Source organism: Pelophylax lessonae, assembly GCF_965119305.1.
Source record: "Pelophylax lessonae genome assembly, chromosome: 5".
Classification (NCBI taxonomy): domain Eukaryota; kingdom Metazoa; phylum Chordata; class Amphibia; order Anura; family Ranidae; genus Pelophylax; species Pelophylax lessonae.
In genome coordinates this window covers 419,922,240-419,942,647 of record NC_138772.1, presented here as the reverse complement: position 1 = coordinate 419,942,647, position 20,408 = coordinate 419,922,240, and the positions used below count along the sequence as shown (strand labels likewise).

General features: G+C 39.0%; 1 protein-coding gene across 1 annotated transcript in view; it reads right to left on the bottom strand.

Annotated features, from left to right (window-relative positions):
- SNTG1 (syntrophin gamma 1) overlaps positions 1–19,462 on the bottom strand; it is a 914,265-nt gene extending 894,803 nt beyond the window's left edge. The window contains exon 1 of the mRNA XM_082259744.1: positions 19,072–19,462. The gene's annotated coding sequence lies outside the window, so the exon portion shown is untranslated. The remainder of the gene's footprint in view (positions 1–19,071) is intronic.
- Positions 19,463–20,408: the final 946 nt, after the last annotated feature.

Here is a 20,408-nt window from a genome sequence, read left to right as displayed (position 1 = left end):
GCTATCAATTATTCTACCATATGGGCACCCTCTTGTGGTCTTCTTTAATACGAAACCAGTATGAGGCTTTAATTTTACTCCTTAACAGACTAATGATAAACCTTGGATTTTAAAGTAACCCCTTAAGAAACCCCTCTGGGCCAAAATGCTCAAACTGTTACTATTTGTACTGCTGCAAAAATGAGGACAATAAGACTATGTTAACACAATGCTGTTTTTATTATTGAATATTTATCCTGTAATCTAATAAACTTTTGAATAATTTTAACAGTATATGTTTTCACAAATTTGTATTTTAGCACCTTAAAAGCGCCATATGCATTTTTCTTGGAAAAATCGGCCAAATGTTAATGGGCCATTACTTTGCAAAGTGAGCATGCACTTTGAAAAGTAAAAACTGATTACTGATAAGAAGCATAACCTCAGGCAGGACCAACTAAAAACCATACCTTGTCCAAAAATGACACCAAAGCCGATTAAGCTGTAAAATGGCAAGGCCCTAGCTTTATTGAATTTTCAAATAACCAGTGCCAGTCACAGTTATACTGAGAGCACATGTAAACATTAACCTGACATAGTCTAAAAGGCTCGTCCTTACCATCAGTACCAGGCAGTCATTAGACTCACCCAAAATTCAACTTAAGGGAATAATCCATCCATAGTCCAACTGCCAATAAAGCTGTGACAAATTACCACAGAACAGGAAGGTAGGCAGGCAACTCTCCTAAAGGCTGAATTTCCTCAGGTCAGTGGGATGCCTCGAAATAGTATTTTTCTAGAGTTCAAGCTCTGCTCCTTCACCTCAAGTCCACAAAGTCGATCCTGATGGAGGCACCTAAAGTGGAACTAAACCCTCCTATTATTTTCAGCCAAGGAAGCTGCTATCTTAACCTCTGTTTGATCTACAACTGCAGATGCTGCACATGTGATTAATTATGACACCAGCCATTTGAAGGTTTTACAGTTTGGTTGAGAGCACAAGCAAATGTGACAGTTAGCATTCCTGGCATGCCTGGAATGTAACTGTTTTTGATGGGTTTAGTTCCGCTTTAACCTTCCTGTGTTAGGTTAAGGCCCATTGTATAGCCATGCTTCCATCAGTCAGGACTCCCTTTCCCTAAGAGGTTCAAGTGGCCTTCATTTTGCTAAGTGAACCACTTCTGTTCCTTTTGTAAATCAATTTAACTGAATCTGTCAGAGTCCTAAATGACTTCACAATGTAATAGTAAAAATGTAATGTAATGGCGAATACATGTAAAGAAAATGTCTCTTTAGTCAGGTACAAGTAAAATATTGCATATGTACAGTATGTCAGAAAAAATTATCACTTTGCAGAAAGCAAGAGACTTGTGGATGCATCTGACTTCAAGTCTTCTGCAGTGATTTGTACTACCATGCTATAGTATATTAAATTTGATCCTCTGCTACTTAGGGCTATTCACAAAGCCCAAACGCAACTGAGGAATCTTGGAATAGGCAGCTGCACACCACATTGGGATATCAATTCAACTTATTTATTGTAATGTAAACATATACAGTCACAGGAATGAATGGTAGGTTACCATGTTTCTCACATCTTGTGCTAGTCATAACCAGGTTTAAAACTGTGTAGTCGTGTTGCAATAAGTGAAAACACATTCACAGCCAAACCCAATCAACACAATTGGCTTCCACCTGACAAGCATGAAAAAAACATCCATTGATTACCATACACAATGTTACAAAATATTGCACTACATAAAGAGAAAATAACAATAAAAACATATGCACATAAATGACAATAAACACCAAGCAGAGACATCAGTGCATTAAAAGCCAATAATCAGCACAGGAAGGGGAACAACCTAACAGGCTCTCATATGTGATAAACATAAAGAGGAGGGATACATAACAATGTACACCTATACAGAGCTTCACCATAATATAGAGTGTAAAGATCAATAAAACGAGATTGTCGTCTGTGCAGGAGGAATAATAGACATAAGTCCCATGTCACTCATATAGATACACCTTTGGGATGAATTAGAGCAGAGACTGTGAGCCAGGCCTTCTCGCCCAACATCAGTGACTGACCTCACAAATGCGCTTCTGGAAGAATGGTTAAACATTCTCATAGACACACTCCTAAACCTTGTGGACAGCCTTCCCAGAAGAGTTGAGGCTGTTATAGCTGCAAAGGGTGGTTGTGTGCACATGCTCAGTGTGATATCCAGAGGTTGTCTTTGGGAAATAGACATATGAGTGCTGCCAGCACTGCTGCAGAGGTTGAAGGGGTGGGGGGTCAGCCTGTCAATGCTGAGACCATACACAGCACACTGCATCAAATTGGTCTGCATGGCTGTCATCCCAGAAGGAAGCCTAATCTAAAGATGATGCAAAAGAAAGCCCGCAAACAGTTTGCTGAAGACAGGCAGACTAAGGACAGAGATTATTGGAACCATGTCCTGTGGTCTGATGAGACCCAGATAAACTTACTTGGTTCAGATGGTGTCAAGCGTGTGTGGCGGCAACCAGGTGAGGAGTATAAAGACAACTGTGTCTTGTCTACAGTCAAGCACGGTGGTGGGAGTGTCATGGTCTGGGGCTGCATGAGTGCTGCCAGCACTGGGGAGCTACAGTTCATTGAGGAAACCATGAATGCCAACATGTATTGTGACATACTGAAGCAAAGCATGATCCCCTCCCTTTGAAGACTGGGCTACATGGCAGTATTCCAACATGATAACGACTCCAAACACACCTCCAAGATGACCACTGCCTTGGGAAGCTGGGGGTAAAAGTGATGGACTGGCCAAGCATGTCTCCAGACCTAAACCCTATTGAGCATCTGTAGGGCATCCTCAAACGGAAGCAGCTCCGTGATGTCATCGTGGAGGAGTGGAAGAGGACTCCAGTGGCAACCTGTGAAGCTCTGGTAAACTCCATGCCCAAGAGGGTAAGGCAGTGCTGGGAAATAATGGTGGCCACACAAAATATTGACACTTTGGGCCCATTTTAGACATTTTCACTTAGGGGTGGACTCATTTTTGTTGCCAGCAGTTTAGACATTAATGGCTGTGTGTTGAGTTATTTCTGATCCATTTTCTAGGCTAACTGCCAAGGGATTGTCAAACAAATGGCATGGAGGGATGGGTACTCCCCTGTGGGATTTGCACCAAAGCAAAGAAAATAAACTCAGTTTAGCAGGGATAAGTAATATTAATAATGCTTTGAGGGCAGCAGTAAAAAAAAAAAAACTGCCTTTTAATATATCCCTAGGGCTTGCCTTTACATGCTTGTGAAGTGGAACACCCATACCATGTATACACCCTTCTACAATGCCCGACGACAGCCAAAAAAAAAAGCTCCAAATGACATCTCCAAGGTCTCCTCCACTAAAGGTGAATAAAAGGGGAGTGGTTTACTGGGTTATGTAATTGAGAAAATATGGGAATAGCTAGATTTGGCTTAAGAAGAGTTACGATTTGACTGCATTTTTAAACATTTGTCAAAATGAAATGATCTAGCATCACTATAATTTCTATCTGAATAAAAAGGCAGTACAAACTGCTGATTATTTTTAAAAACGAGACGGAATGCAAAAATTAAAAATGATTTTTTCCTAATTTTACAATTGAAAAAATAATTTTCTAAAAACAGATGTAAAGTAGAATCTCAAGTAAAACATATTACACAATGTGGAAGCAAACATCCAGGCAAACAGCTTAAAGTCCAAATAAATACAAAATATACATTAATGATATACCTGCCAAATGATATCTAATTCTGTACAGCTAATTGCGTGATTTCCACACATTTGTACCCTGCACAGTGATACAAGTGACACACTATGCACTGATTAAGCAATTCCTCTTTCTGGTTCAGCTATTCAGCTTCCCTTGCCACCTCTTCACCTCCATACAATGACAGCAGACTCTGAATCAGCATCATCAACTCTGACAATAAGCAGTAAATCTGACTCAAGCAGTAGCAGAGTGACATTCATGACTGTCTAAGATGTGTATCAAAAGAATAGTTGCCCAAAAAGGCAAAACTGTAAACATACATGTATTTCAACTGCACATTTAGCTATTTACTTGAAGTTTCACTTTTTTTCCTTTTTAAAATGCTACAGATTTTAGTTAGTTTTTGCATTTATAGCTTATAGTTTGAACTATGGGCAAAATCTAAAAATATATATATGATGCAGTCTGTCAATAGCATTAACACAGCAGGTTTTGTTTTTCTGAGTCTCCCTTGTAAGGAGTAGTTTTATAACGTGTTGAAATGGCCAGGAGATCTATTATTTTTACTTTCTTTAACAGGATGACAATGCTGTTTATTCTTTACTGGAATCACTGCAGCATTGCAATGTTGTGGGCATATAGGTCTAGATGAATTTTAATTCTAGCCATATACCTGTAGAGGTTTGGTTTAAATGTTTGGACAAGAAAGTATTAAAATTCGCACATCTAAACATTTGATGGTCCCTTCATGGACTTGCCTAATTTTGAATGTATTTTACCTCGAGTACCAAGTAAATGTCTTGATTTTCATAGAACACACATTCTACATCCAGATTAACTTTGACAAGAACATGAGCATCAGACTACTTAAAGGGAACAAATGTAACTATTAGAAAATAGTTTATTACCAACCATAGCTAAGGCCTTGAAGACAAGCTCTTACCCCCTCATTTTGATGATTCCTCACTGCTATCCTAGCATTCCCACTTTAATCTCACGTAGCTCTTCTTCCTTTTTGCCTTACAGTCTGCATCCTCTCTGAATCCCCAAGACTTCCCATACCCTTCCCACTCCTTCCCTCTCCTTTTCTTCTCAACCCTTCCCGTTATAAAATGTGGTTCCTTGGACACTCACCACCTAGTAGGCACTACTATTTTATGTATACTGTCAGTCAATAACTCTATGTAGCTGTCTTAACTTTGCATCACGGTTTTGTATGTAAGCTAGCATGTCTTCCCTTGTTATCTGACTAATGTTATTGACAAGGTCTCATAATGTCACTGTCCTTTACACTTTGACGTTATATCCATACCTTTCGTACTCTGTGAACCATGTCTTACACTAAATTAATTAAATATTGAACAAGAAAACAGTTTGTTCCCATTAGATTCAACAAAAATTGCCCATCCTTGTCCTTTGATTTTTTTGCCTGCTTTGGTAGAAACCGAGTGTCAAAGTGTACTGATGTGTAATCATAGATAATCAAACAAACATTCTGAAAAAGGAAATGTTTCTAATGATATTCTGCAGGTATAGGGCCAGCCTAAATAGGAGACATTTAAATTGAAACTGCTGTTCTCCCTAATTCTACAACAAATTTCTAGTCAAATGAATTCAGAGCTTCCAAAAAAATAATATATCCCATACAGGGAGGGCATGGCCAAATAAAAATATGGTAACCCAAGACATATATCTATACATAGCTATATCCACAGTTTCTTTTTGCTGAGCATTGCAAACATCTCTGCCAATTTACGATGTGCCCAAACCTATGCATAAACAATATAAATAGGCACGTAAAATAAAAAAAGGAATTCATATACTACATAATATAACATATTCATTCCATACAGTTACTGAAATGCAATATGTTTTCCAATAGAGGGCCTTTAACTAAAAAAATGGATGTTTACCTTTGGATGGCTTATTATTGGATACAAATATTGATGTCAAGTCAGGTATCAACTTTTCATTTTATTATCACCAACCTTAAAACATGGTTACTGAAAGGATATACATAATAAAAGAGTCTTAGCGATAGCTGAGCAACCTGCAATGGATTGCAGAAAACAATTTAATGCGGGAGCTCATATCAACTTGCCAAGGTCAGAGTAAATCGGTTCTTCCATTTTCATGTACACTGAAAGATTTTCTCTGTCTTGCAGCTTACATGACAACCTACACACTGCTCTTAGACCTCTGGTCACAGGGCACAACGTTGGCCTGAGACAACTTGGACAAAATAATGTACAAGCTTCAACAATGAGTTGTGCTCAGTGCTGACAAGAACAAGTAGATTGACTTAGCAAATGACAAATAGCTCTCACCTGACCCCATAGAATTCTTGCCCTCTCAATTCAAATTCTTGTTTGCAGCCTTCACACACATAAAAAGAAAAATACAAATTCAATATCTTCCTTTGAAGCCAACAACAGAGTGTGCATATAGAATGAACATTACATGTCTGTTAGAATTTTGGTAAATGACAAGAGATATGCTCGGATAATATTTTGGTGGCTTATAAATGTAAAGCTTGAATGTATGACAAAGTTAATAGAAAGTCAATCCCTTTCAACACAACCAAACTTCTTTTATATTATTATGTGTCTACAAAAGGTGTCATTTTCTTATCAGTTTGTATAAGTGGAAGCTGTTATACTGGGGGACACACAGGATATACAAATAATTATGGAAAAAAAAAAAAAAATAATCACATTGAAAAATTGTTATGGGCACCCCTGCTTGTTTTCTTTTGGTTCACTGTGACACCTAGAATGTTCCACCTCTAATAACAGGCATCTAATTACTGGTGGTTATATTGGAACCATATTTATAATCTTTACTAGTATGGAACAGTGTATACACTCCTCCAATTTTCACCCTTTCCACATTGACATTGGAGGTCAGTGAAAATACCATGTTTGTATTAGTGATCACTGGACATGTCTCTTTTACAATAATAGCTAGTTTGGTCAGCTGACAGACCCTTTTCCCCCCTTGCACAGTGCCCAGAGGACAGGCCTTCTTTCCACAGGTGTTCAGTAGACAGTTTGCTTTGCATAGGTTCCCAGTGGACAGGCACTCACTGTTAAAGTGTTTAGTGAACAGGCCCCCTTTGCACAAGTGCTTAGTGGACAGGAACCCTTAGCAATGTTGCCCAGTGGACAGACCCCCTTTGTAATTGTATATTTGCAATGGTGCTCTGCAGAGAGGCCCACCTTTTGGAATGGTGCTCCCCTTCAAAAAAAGTGCTCACCAGACAGGCCATACTTTACAATAGTGTTCACTGGACAGGCCACTATTTGCAATGGTACACAGTGGACAGGCTCCCTCTTTACAGAGGTGACCAGCGGATGGGGCCCCCTTTAACAATTGTGGTCAGCAAAGAGGCCCCATTTGCTCAGTGGACAACTGGACATGTCTCCTTTTTGTAATAGTTCTCAGCAGTTAAGCCTCCCTCAAGGTGGAACGCACGCTGCTTACGTCCCGGGTGCCTGAGTGGAACGCAAGCCGGTATTCACCTCTCTCCACTCACGGGCACCATTTTGGCTGGCGAATCCCATTTTTTTATGTACTACATACCTATTTACCTTTAGAAAAAAATAAAGAATATTTTTAAATGGTAATACACTATCTGGAGCTTTTTTACCCTGCATACCCTGACCGGATCCTGCGGATCAAGGCTATCCAGGAAGTGGATTCCGGATCATTGCGGTACTACAAAGCCCAGCAGTGTCCTCTCTGGCCCAGGTGGCCATAAAGCGAGAATAGGTATTAATACCGTATGGTATATAGGACCCACAACATCTGGTGAGTGTATTCTCCTATTATCCCCCACGGTGACACCACAAGTACCAGCATTTGGATCATTGGAGGATTCAACACAGAGCACCTGCACTTTTCCTTTTATTGACACTCAAGATAAACCTGCATTTTCACTTGAGTCACTTATGAACTTTCATGTGGACTTTTTTATCTGCACTTTAGCACCTGAGGCACTTATTGATGTAATTTATTGTATATCTATGTACTTCAATATTAATTTGATATAATCATTTTCATTGTTTTGCACTCACCTTAGCACTTTCTTCACCATCAATAATTTTACTATTTATCCGTCGTGCATTTTACTGCTGTGATATTCACTTTGAATGGTTTATTATTTTTATTTTTATTGGATTATTCTATAGCACCCAGCACTTTATTTGAACCCACCATTAGTTTTATTAGTTTTAATCCAAGCAAGCGCTATAGTTGGCCGCAAATCTTTTGGGGTCTTATTTTTACCACACAAGCCTCCCTTTGCAATAGTTTTTTCGCAGACAGCGCCCCTTCTCCCTTCTCCATGCATCGCTGTCACTAACTTAAGGCTGAGTTCACACTAGCTGTGGCCGCAGCTCACAGCAGCATGGGATCCAGTAAATCCCTGTTTTCTATTTCAGGTGTGAATCAGGTCCAAATGGTTTGCTGAATTTGCAGCTGAAACGGACCAGAAGATGCAAAGGACCCTTTTCCAGTGTGGAAAGCCTCCACCCCAGAGCTGTGTAAACTGGCTCCATTGAGAGTCGGTTACACTCTCCTGTCATTCGAATTGGACACGGGGAAACGCGCATCCAATTTGCATCAGTGTGAACCAGCCTTAAGCTGTAGTTTAATCTGATTATATTTTGCCTTCCCTGGTTTCCCATTCTACCCTCTTCAACATTCTATTACCATTTTAAATAAAACCTTCCCATTTATGTTACATATCTTTTTTAGACCCACTAATGTCATCATGGCCTGATGGGGAGTGGCATCAGGGTGTTGTACTATATATCTTTCTGAAAACATCACAACACCCTGCCTCAGTACTTCGCTGAAGAGTCCTCAACCTTGCTGCAAACAGTGGGCTTGATAGGTGGATACCAGTCTGGAGGAGTGGGCATTCCTAGACAGACTGCATTTGGGTGCAGCACTGTAGGTAACATATAAACATATAAAGCTCAAAAACGAAATGAACTAAAATTCAATAAATTAAAAGGCAAGCCAGGGTCAGTTTGGCTAAGGAGCAAAAGTGCAGGTTTGATGTTGGATGTCCTCCAACCAGGATAGGGCAGGCTCTATCTTACTTACTGCCGCTTGTTAAGCACACTGTGAAAGCTCAAAGTGCGCAGGGAAATCAGAGCAAGCAACAGGAGCCTGTACAACCATGCAGGATTGAAGTAAGGCTGGAGTTCGACTTTAAGTCTCCTCCTTGTAGCTAGACTACTTTTGCTATAGCTGTAGGTACACACTAGGCAGACATATGAACTGTCTTTTGCACTTTCTTGTGACTGCCAGACCTTGTGTGTCATAGTACAACACTTTTCTACAATTATAGTGATATGAAGAGGAAGAGGTTACAAAGAAAGGTTGTGGAGGACTTTGGTGTCACCACATATTTAAAACTTCACCTGACTTGACTTCATTAGACCCTGGCTGCCATATAGAAACTTGGAAGAAATATCTAATGACTTATCATATACATGTTTTTAGAATCAATGTCAGCCAAGAAATCAAAGGCTAAGTAGCAGGATCCAACACTTTGGAGATAATGAAACAAAAACTGCAAGTGCTGCCTATAGCCATGTGGTGGCTTTAAATTTGTAAACTGCACAAGAAAAATGGCTGCTTCTAAGTACTTGGGTGTTGCTGTCAGCTCTTCTATTTTTTTTTCCTTTTTACATCAGCCACATTTTTGTTCTTCTATGATTAAAGAAAGATCCATTTATAAGAGACAGCTTTGCCTAAATGATGGATTTTACTTAAAGTGGTAGTGAACCTAAAAGCAAACATTGAAAGGATAAGGTCACCTTTTATTAAAAAATAATAACTGCATTTTTTTTTGCAGATAAAAAATGTGCATTTATTTTTTTTTTCTAGAGAGTTTGCAGAGCATTGCACCTGTGATCAGCAGACCATGAGTGCATTGCAGGCCTCCTGCAGACTCTCAAGATAGCTTTCTGCCCATATCTCATAGGGGTAGGCAGTTACATGAGAGCAGGAAAAATCAATGACCTGCAAAGGAGCTCAACATCGGCCTCGCAGTTCATTAAGAAGTACAAGCTGTCTGCTGCAATGGCTGATGGTAGTTGTAGTTCAGTTATTCACAGGAAATTGTGAATAAATAAATTACATTGCTGTGTGGGTGGAGCCCTGCTTGGATGCATTCTTTTCAAAAAGTGACAGCGGGTGGAGGGAGAAAATCTGCAGCCCACTGTCACAGAGCGGGGGAGATTAGCAGAATTGGCAACAGCCACCCTAAATATGGGTGGAACACGTAACATGTTCCAAAAAGGTGAACTTATCCTTTATTATTTTGCAGCTTACCATTTCTTAGATGTAATGACTGCATTCATTTGCAAATCGTTTAACAAAGGCAAGGGTGTTTACAGTGATGAATTTTGATTTATTGGTTTATTTATGTGAAACCTGTATCCCACAAGGAAGAACATGTTTGATGTAAGTGCTTATAAAGTATTAGCTGGATTTTAGCTTTAATTTGTTAGTGTATTTCAATCTGCTACCCCATCTAACACTCCCCTACCCTCAGACTGACAATGCTGCTGTCCAAAGGTGCTCCCATGCTCATTCATCCAGAGCGTAGGCACTATAATACAGGAGGTGTATTACTGGCCAGATCAACGGTTGAAAACAGATGGAAGGAAACTTAAGAAAACAAATGTAGCCATCTCATCTAATGACTAGTAAGCTGCAATTTATTACATTTTTGGTTTTGGGTTTAACATCACTTTGATATTTATGAAGCTCAAGCGGTAAATGCACTATATTCCCTTGCTGTTAAAGTGAAACATCAGCCAACATCTTTTAGTTTTGGGCAGATTGGTGAAATGGTAAAAGCCATGAAGTTTATACTTCTGCTGGGGAGATTTAACCTCATCTCCTGTTACTGGCCAGGAAGTAGGCAGAATACTCTCATACCAGAGTGGGATAAAAATCCAACTAATATTCCAACTCTTACCCACTCTTTATAAAAAGAGTTGCACTTTATTGGTATAATTTACCAAAACATTGTTCATGATTGTACAGCAATGAAAAAAAAAAAATTATGCAACTCAACACACAGAACGAAAATTATAAAATAGCTACAAATTCATTGACAGATCTACAGTATCTGCATTATCAAAAGCACTGATGCAAAGGGATCATAGAGAGGACACTAGATTATGTAAACTGGCACTAGATTAGGTAAACTGCCTAGTAAATTCTGAAACCTAAAATGTAAGGTATTTTATGGAAAGGAGGAACATTATATGGCCATTTCTCCCAAAACGTTGGCAGGACTTTAATGCAGGTATGGGAACCTCATTAACATACATATGAAAGGTTACCCATAGATTCTTTTAACGGTCACTGCAAGAGACGTGGATGCAGCCATGTAATGGAATTTCAGGCACGCTGCAGAGGGAAGAAAGTCACTTTCATTTGTAATATATTAGATTTTAGGCACAATGCAAATCATTTCAGTTATAAAATTAGTATAATGCTCTGGGAAAAAAAAATCACAAAATTTGTTTCAAGTATTTCAGATTCCATATTTCCTTCAATATCTACAATTTCCATCATATATTAATACCTGACAAAGTTATACCTTTTATATAATGTTCATTTTCATGAGCTATTTAACAGAGAATTGTATATATATTATATAATAAATTATATATTATATTACACATACAGCAGAGGAGGGGTAAATCCCATGAGTTAAATTAATCACCTGAATCAGTGCACACACACGTTGATGAGCGTGGTTTGTTGTACCACACCAATTTTACTTTTTTTTTTTTTTGTAATAGATTTTCTGCAAATAACTGGCACCAGAAAAAAAGAGTTTTGCTCACCTTGCCTTTTTTTTATTTTTTTTTTTTTTATGTGACAGGTTTTTCTGCAAATAACTGGTACCAGAAAAAAACAGTTTTGCTCACCTTGCCATCTTTAGGCTCACAATTAGTCAGCTAAGAGGGGGAGATGCAAGACTTAGGTGCCCTCCAAATAATTTCCCTTCAGCATAATTTACATCAAAACATACTGGGATTAGCTAGACACACAGAATAGCAGTTTTGTAAAACCTAAAAGAAAAAAAGAAAAATAATAAAGAAGGCAGACATTTTCCTGTTAAGTTCCACCAAGGTAATATGGAAAATGTCATTGCTGACCTTCTTTTTTAAAGTGGTTGTAAACCCACTTTAAAGACTTTTACCTATAGGTAAGCCTATATTAAGGCTTACCTATAGGTGCTATAAATATCTCCTAAACATGCTCCATTTAGGAGATATTTACAGTGCATGCAGCCAATGACGTCATTGGCGCATGCGTTCTGAAGGAACGGATACCCGTGCTGTTCCTTCGGACCCATATGCCGTGAACGGCGGCTCCCGTGCATGCGCGGGAGTGTTGTAATCGCACCTCCGGCCAATCAGATGGCCGGAGGACGTGATCCAGGAAGCAGGACATGTCGGCCGTCCTGTTGCTGAGCGGGCGGCACTGTGGGGGCTTCGTTTTTAGGTAAGTACTTCATAATGAGCTAGTATGCGTTGCATACTAGCTCATTATGTCCTTGTCTTTACAGGTTTTTTTTTTTCACATTTTTTTTCAGAGGGTTTACTTCCTCTTTACCTTCTGCTTAGCTGCATGATACACTGATATCCTGGCTTTAGTCGTTTTTGAGTCATGGACAAGTAACAAACATGCAGCAAGGTTAGTTGGAACTCCTGAAATGCATCCCTGCACAAAGAAAAAAAATGTATGGCTAGAAAACATTAGAACCGTGACATCAATAGATTATATATATATATATATATATATATATATATATATATATATATATGCATATATAATTACTGGAACCTATATCATCATAGTAGAACTGTACCATTATAACAATCCATAAAAAACAGAGAACCCTCAACCACTGACCCTTCAAAAGATTTACCCCCCTTCATGACAGGCCATTTTTTTTTTTTTTTTTTTTTGGGATATGACACTGCATTATTTTAACTGACAATTGTGCAGTCATGTGACACTGTACCCAAACAAAATTTATGTCCTCCCCCCCCCCTAATAGAGTTTTATTTTTGTGGTATTTAACCACCTCTGCCTTTTTTATTTTTTGTGCTGTAAACAAAAAAATATCGCCAATTTTGAAAAAATATATATATTTTTTAGTTTCTGCTATAAAGCAAATCCAATAGAAAAAAAATTGAAAAAATGTGAGTTTCTTCAGGCATTTTGGCCACTATGTATTCTGCTACATATTTTTGGTAAAAAAAATATCTTAGTAGGTGTATATTGATTGGTATGCACAAAATTTATAGCATCTACAAACTATAGGATCTTTTTATTTATTTATTATTTTTACCAGTAATGGTGGCAAACAGCGATTTATAGATTTATAGTGGGACTGCGATAGACATTCTGACACTAATTGACACTTTTTGGGGACCTCTGACACAAATACATTGAATGTATAAAAAAATATGCACTGTCACTGTAATAATGACACTGGCTGGGGGTTACCATCAGGGATGATCAAAGGGTTAACTGTTTGCCTAGCTAGTGTTTCTGTGTACTATGGAAGGTGCTTTCACTAGGGGAAGACATGGATCCATGTCACTGCTTTGCAGGAACACAGGATTCATGCCTTCTCTGCTGACAGAACGGCAATCTGCCTTGTTTACATAGGCAGACTGCCCTTCTCCCTCTATAATGGATGATCAGCGGGTGTCGGTGGACATCGAGTCTGCGATATGCACTGATGGGCTCCTGCTGTGTATAATTACAGCAGGAACAAGGCGCCGGCGGCACACATGCACACTCCCTAATCGGAAGAGCCGGATCACCTATATATACGTGATCCGGTCCAAAGCTGCTGCCCTGTAGCAGTAAAACTGCTATGGGGCGGACAACAAGTGGTTTTTAAAGAGACATTTGATGATTAATATGCTGACCAATATTCCCTTTTACGGTCAAAGATATGCATGGTATCCATTAAAGCATGGTGTATCCTCTCCATCAGTTTTATACCTTTCGTGCGGTGAAGCACCTGAGACCAGTGCACTGAGGGAGGTCACCAGTTTTGGGCAATAGCCCACTGAATGGCACGAAATAGCATATTTGCCAATTTTTGGCTAGGGGGTGGAAGTTGAGCATAAAGTAAACACATCTGATAAGTTAAAGTTGTTTGTGTGCCAGTAATCTGAAACACATTGGTAGTTGCCTGCTGCCAAAGTGATCGGAAAGCTCTACAGCTGCAAAGTAACTAGCATTTTTTTTTTAGCAGTGAAAGCCCATGTCTTTCTCATTGCTCTGGCTTCGGTTTCACATATAAGAGTATCTTGCTTGCGTTGGACACCACACTGGACTGACTGAGTTAGTCAATTGTCCTGAGTGCCTATTTGTATGGGCAAAAAGGAAGGAGTGCCTTCCTGTGGATAGTGCCCAGTGATGAATGGTGGCGATGGGCCTTCTCAGGGACTGGGCTGCTGCCTTTTCTGTGCAACTTTAAGGTAATTTCAGCTTGTAGACTTAGATAAAAAAGGAATGGAGTGTCCAGAGAAATGTGGCTTCTAAAATATGGTTTGTGGACGTGTATTAAAACTTTGCAACATGTACATCAAGCCAATGCGTTTTGAGGGAATAGACTCCCCCTTCTTCTGGGGTGTTGCTGCAAACTAGTTGGTGGGAACAATTCCTATGAGGATTAGGGTTTCTGAATGGTAGGATGCCGGCTTTAGTTGTATAGGCATTAATCTATTCCACTGAAACTCATTGGCTTGATGTACATGTTACAAATTTTTAATAAATGTCCACAAACCATATTTTAGAAGTAACATTTCTCTGGACACCAGTCACTTCTTCCCTTTTTATCTAAGTTTCACATATAAGAGCTTTGTTCAGCAATGCCAAATGGAATGTGTAAATGTACAATGGAAAAGGTGTTGTTCGTAATGGAAAAAAAAGTCAATAATCATGTAGTCTTTAGAGCTTTTGGGTATTTTTATGCCCTGCAAAACATTTGAAATTTCCCAAGATAAGATAAAAAAAAAAGAAACTCACTTTGCAGAAACCATATCTTAGGATTTTATGTAGACAGGGATTTGAAAAAGTACTGTCTAATATGCACAGTATCAGCATGTCCAGATAAGTACAATATTGGTAAAGCCTACAATGCAGTCTGGACAGTTTCTATTGGTTAAAACCATTCTAAAGGTTGCAATGTCAGACCTTCTAAGCTTACTTTCAGTGATCAAAGTCTTTATTAAGCCCAAGAGGGTCATCATCAATGATTAAGAGGTACACAGGGAGCTACATGGTTGAATAGTTTGCCACATTGGAGATAATCACTCTTGTGTTTAGAAGTTTTGAAAGAATATAGTACAAACTACTACCAAATCCACATTCACCAAGCAAAGCTAGATCAAACAAATTCAGTTCTTTTCAGAGAGGTTTTATAGTGCAATGACAGATCTTGAGGTGCAAACAGACAGCATATCTTGTATAGCGTATTACAGGAACCACTTCTATTGATCATAAAACCGACTCATTATTGACAAGCCCTTTCTTATTCCACCATTCTTAACCTTCTCAGAAATGCAGTTTTTTCTACACCTAACATACGTGTGACTCCTGATTGCCCAGCAACCAGATACTCTATATGGAAAACATCCTTATCTTGTTGGTATTGGTTAAGGCAGTCATGTTTAATCACTGCTTCACTAATGTCAACTGGCCAGGAGAGAATCATGCCAGTGCTTATTTGACTTTGAAGGTACAAGCTCTAGGATTGTTATCTTATTTTTGTTTTGCTACTTAGTGAGCCACTGACCTGAAATCAGCATGCACATATTAAGTGTTCCATACTGTATAGGCTCGTCACTGACCAAAGATGACAGTCCTGAAGATTGCACTTTAAAAAAACAAGTGAGCAATGGCAACATCTATGTGTTATCCTAACATGTGAAAAAATTCAGACAGGGGCATGGTTTGAATGTGAAACAATGTTTAAATCTGACATGTGGGTACATATGTGTAAGTGAGCTGACAGCTGTAGAATGTAGAAAGCAAAAACAATATAAAATATTTATTGAAAACCCATACGAGAACACTTTAAGACCAAGTATTGCAAGTGTGTCTGACTTTAGGATTAGTTCTTACTAAATAAATTCTTTCTCGAGGATTCTAATATCTTTTTGCTTCTCCCTTGAATGTTGGATATTGGAGTGTCTAATACAATGTTATACTTTTTGTTCTGCTTCCCAAACTGATTATAAGCTTTCTAAGCCAAAATCAAGTGGTTCTGCTTCGCAGTTTTGCTGCTTTTTTTAATCTCTCCATTATTATTTTTTCCCATTTCCATTGAAGGCTCTCTTTGAAAAATCACCTCTTGGTTACCAATCAATCTATTTTCTTTCTTGAGGGAATGTGATGTAATTTCAATTTGACTTTGACATGCAAGAATGTTTTACAATATCATTTGTAGCATACAAAGAATGCAAGCTCTCTGGAGGGGAGACTGATGTGGGAGACAGTTGGTATGCATTGCCCATGCACACTAATTAACGACAGTATTATAGAAAGATTCCTGGGACACTTATCGAAAAGGAGACTGGAAGTCTTTTTTTTATTAGCCTATATGAGCATATTTAAAAATAAACAATAACAAAAATGACATTACATTTTCTCTTTAAAAAAATGGATTTTTCTATATGTCATAAACGCGCAATGATGTTTACTCAAACTATGCAGCACCTCATTAGCACCATCACCAGCAAAAGGAAAGAGTGAAAAATTCAATATAACTCATTTGAATGATTGATGATATAGCTACCAGCAGTTTTTTTTCTCTTTTACATTTCCATTGAATTTTAGCAGGACTATAGCAGCATATCGGTTGCAAAACTACAAAAAGACAAGTAGCTACTTGATAAAAGAGACATGAGAGTGTCCATTAAACATATGCAATATATAACCAAGCCTTCCTTTTTAGAAGCTCTAAAGTAGTGATAATGTCAGTGCTTCTTTACATGAATTAGGCCATTTGGTATGGCAATTCTCTGAGGTTTACTGCAGATTTCTTTAAAAAAGAACCTGGTTTATTAACCACTTCTGGACTGGAAGGATTTACCACCTTAATTACCAGGCCATTTTTTGGGATACGGCACTGCGTTATTTTAACAGACAATTGCGCGGTCGTGCGACGGTGTACCCAAATAATATTGATGTCCTTTTTTTCCCCACAAATAGAGCTTAAAACAATATTTTTTCATTTCTGCTATAAAACTTTCCCAATAATTTTTTTTTTTTAAATCAAATGTTTTCATCATTTTAGGCCAATATGTATTCTGCTACATATTTTTGGTAAAAAAAAATCCCTATAAGTGTATATTGTTTGGTTTGCGCAAAAGTTATCATGTCTACAAACTAGGGGAAAGATTTATGTCATTTTTATTTATTTTTGTTACTAGCAATGGCGGTGATCCTCAATTTTTAGTGGGACTGCGACAATGTGGGGGACAGATCGGACACATAACTGACATTTTTGACACTTTTGGGGGGACCAGTGAAATTACTACAGTAATCAGTGCTAAATTTATGCACTTTTACTGTACTAATGACACTGGCAGGGAAGGGGTTAATGACAGTGACGACCAAAGGGTTAATGCGTCCCTAGGGGGTGCTTTCTAACTGTGTGGGGGATGGGCTTGCTGAATGAACACAGAGACCTGTGTTCCTATATAAGAGGAACACAGATCCCTGTGTTCATTACTGACAGAACAGCGGTCTGCCGTGTTTACAACGGCAGACCACCGTTCTGTCTCCACGGTGTGCGATCGTGGATGCCTGCAGCAATTGCGGCTGCCGGACCTGCTGACTGGCTCCCTCTGCGGCCAATCGGCACATCCCATGAAATAACGTACAGGTTTGTTGTTTAAGGGGAAAGAGCCGACCTGCTACTGTATAAATACGGAGACTGGTCGGCAAGTGGTTAAGGGAACAATACGTGTCAGAATTAGATATATTACAGCCACGCTTTAATATTTAACTGTATTAAATATTTCACTAGATGGAGCATAATGCAGTGACAACCTCAGATTATCATTTATTAAATCAGCTGCCTGTGATATCCTGCTTTCATGCCAGGCTTTAGACCTCCATTTCCATTTGTAATGCATTTACTTCCTCTTGCTTCACCCGCTGACCCACAGCACAAAAAAGAGAGCAAGTTCTACAGAGCAAACATTTTCATTAGGGTCTATGCGCCTGGAGGGAAGGCTCAGCTAACAGACAAACCATTCACATATTCGCTCAATTTGTTTGCAAGCCTGATCTCATGTCAGCGGTTCGAGAGAAATCCTCGACTCGTAATCACATTGATGTATTAATCCTATTTCTAGAAAATCACTGTTCCATTGGAAAAGTAAAGGATAGAAAAAAAGCTGAAACATACGTGGTTACCTGTGTGATATGTAAAGCAATTAAAAAGCCTTATTTCGGTACCTTTCGCCCACTTTTCCAAATAGCACACTGCTATGCAGCCCAATCATTCAAATTCAGCACACATTACTTATGGTCCCATGGACTGCATTGTGTGTTGCAATAAAATTCAGTGTCAAACACTGAAAGAGAAATCATTTTCCAAGTTTTATAAAGCCCATAGGAACCAGCAAGCCTTCTAAAACCTCCTACACAGAAATGATTGGAATTGATCAAGCTCTTAGTATAATGTCACTGGTGCACTATAAATCTGAATAACTGCTTTACTTGCTTTCAATGGAATATTTATCAAGGACGATGCCTTCATGTAGAGTATTTTGGGATCACCGTAGAAGGACCTACACCTACTACATGCACCTGTGCGGAAAATACAGTGTTCTAAAGCAAGGGTTAACAATTCCATTCGTAACGTGAAAACTTTATTTCTAGGGCATGCTCAGGGTTAGATCCACGTATGCAATATACAGACGTGCCAGACTGACTAATGCATTTCAGGTTATGCAAATACATGCAGATTTATGCTAAATATATGAAATGCAAATCTGCTGAACGCTGAAAGCTCCAAAGTCTTGCAGGTACTCTGTAAAAAGAGAGAGCTGGAACTATTTTTGGGTAGTATGCAGCACTTCTAGCATGTGAACATGGATTGCATGCTAAAAGACGAGAGAAAGTGTGAAAGTCTGCTATATTTAGAATTTAGGAGAAACATGAATCTTGTATGCTTGCCTGGTTATTGCATGCGGGGAAGAAAGCACACACATATAATGAAGAGCCAGGAACACAGCTGAAAAAGACTATAATCATTTGCACTCACCAGCCAGTTGCATGCGGTGATAATAGAGCAATCCTTGAAAACAAGTGAAAGCATCCACTCCTTTAGCCGGGGTAATCTAATTCCAAAATGTGCTCAGGCTCATCCTGATTATTCTGCGCTCTTGTCTGTGTCTTTTCTGCCCCGGACATCCATTGTCAGGCAGGCTGGCTCTCTCCTTTTAGATGATTTGGAAGTTGCTATTCAGCAGAGATCAGACAAGGGGGAGAGAAAGCCCCAGCTAGGACTGGAAGAAGGGAACTGCAGCACTTCTATTGCCATCTCATTGTACACAGTGCTTGGGAAGAGCAGCAGCAGCTCAGCACAACACAGCTGCAATTCTGCTCTCTGCCTGAGCTCTCCATCTCTAGGCAGGCACGCCTCTAGTGACAGTTCACAAAACGTGACATGGACTGTTTTACAGCATAGTGCCATAAATCCTGCATCACAAGGTTTACAGCACACACAGCAAGAGGGGAAGAGCGCTGATTTCATACAACCATGACATTTTTACAATCCTGCTTTAGGGTCTTGGCTCTTTTTTTTTATGCAGTCCAACCTTAGCTGGAATGATCATGGATAGATCCTATTTTTTTGTACTTTTGATTTGATTTGATTTATTTATGTTTTTTTTTTCCCCAAACTTTTCTACAGTTAGGCTACATTTACAATAGTCCCCTGCCTTTAGGATGTTTTAAACAATGGAGAATTTATATGGGAAGTATAAATAAAATAAATGTTTTCCATTTTAACGTCTCCTGCATTTAGATGTATTTCACCTTATGTACATTCACAGTCATTTACATGCATTTAGGCACATTTAGGGTATCTAATCCCATTCTGAAAACACAGAATTCGAATTTTGCAGCTAAACTGAATGCACCTAAATGCAGGTAGATGCACAGTGTACATTTTACTAGTAAAAATCATTATATACATTTAAAATAACCTATAAACACATGTATTTGCAGGTTTGTCAATGCCAGTGTGAATGAAGTCTCAATGGTATTGTAAAGGCAGACGTTTTTTTTTTATTTTTTTTTATTTTAATGCATTCTATGCATTAAGATAAAAAGCCTTCAGTGTGCAGCAGCCCCCCTCAGCCCCCCTAATACTTACCTGAGCCCATCTTTATCCAGCAACATTGCAGGAGTGTCTCAACTGCTCGGGACTCCCCTCCTCATTGGCTAAGACAGCAGCATGGCGCGATTGGTCAGTCAGCCAATCAGGAGAGAGAGGGGGTGGGGCCGGGTCATGACTCCATGTCTGAATAGACACAGGGAGCTGTGACTTAGCTTGGATGCCCCCACAGCCAGCTGCGGGACACTTAACAGGCAGGA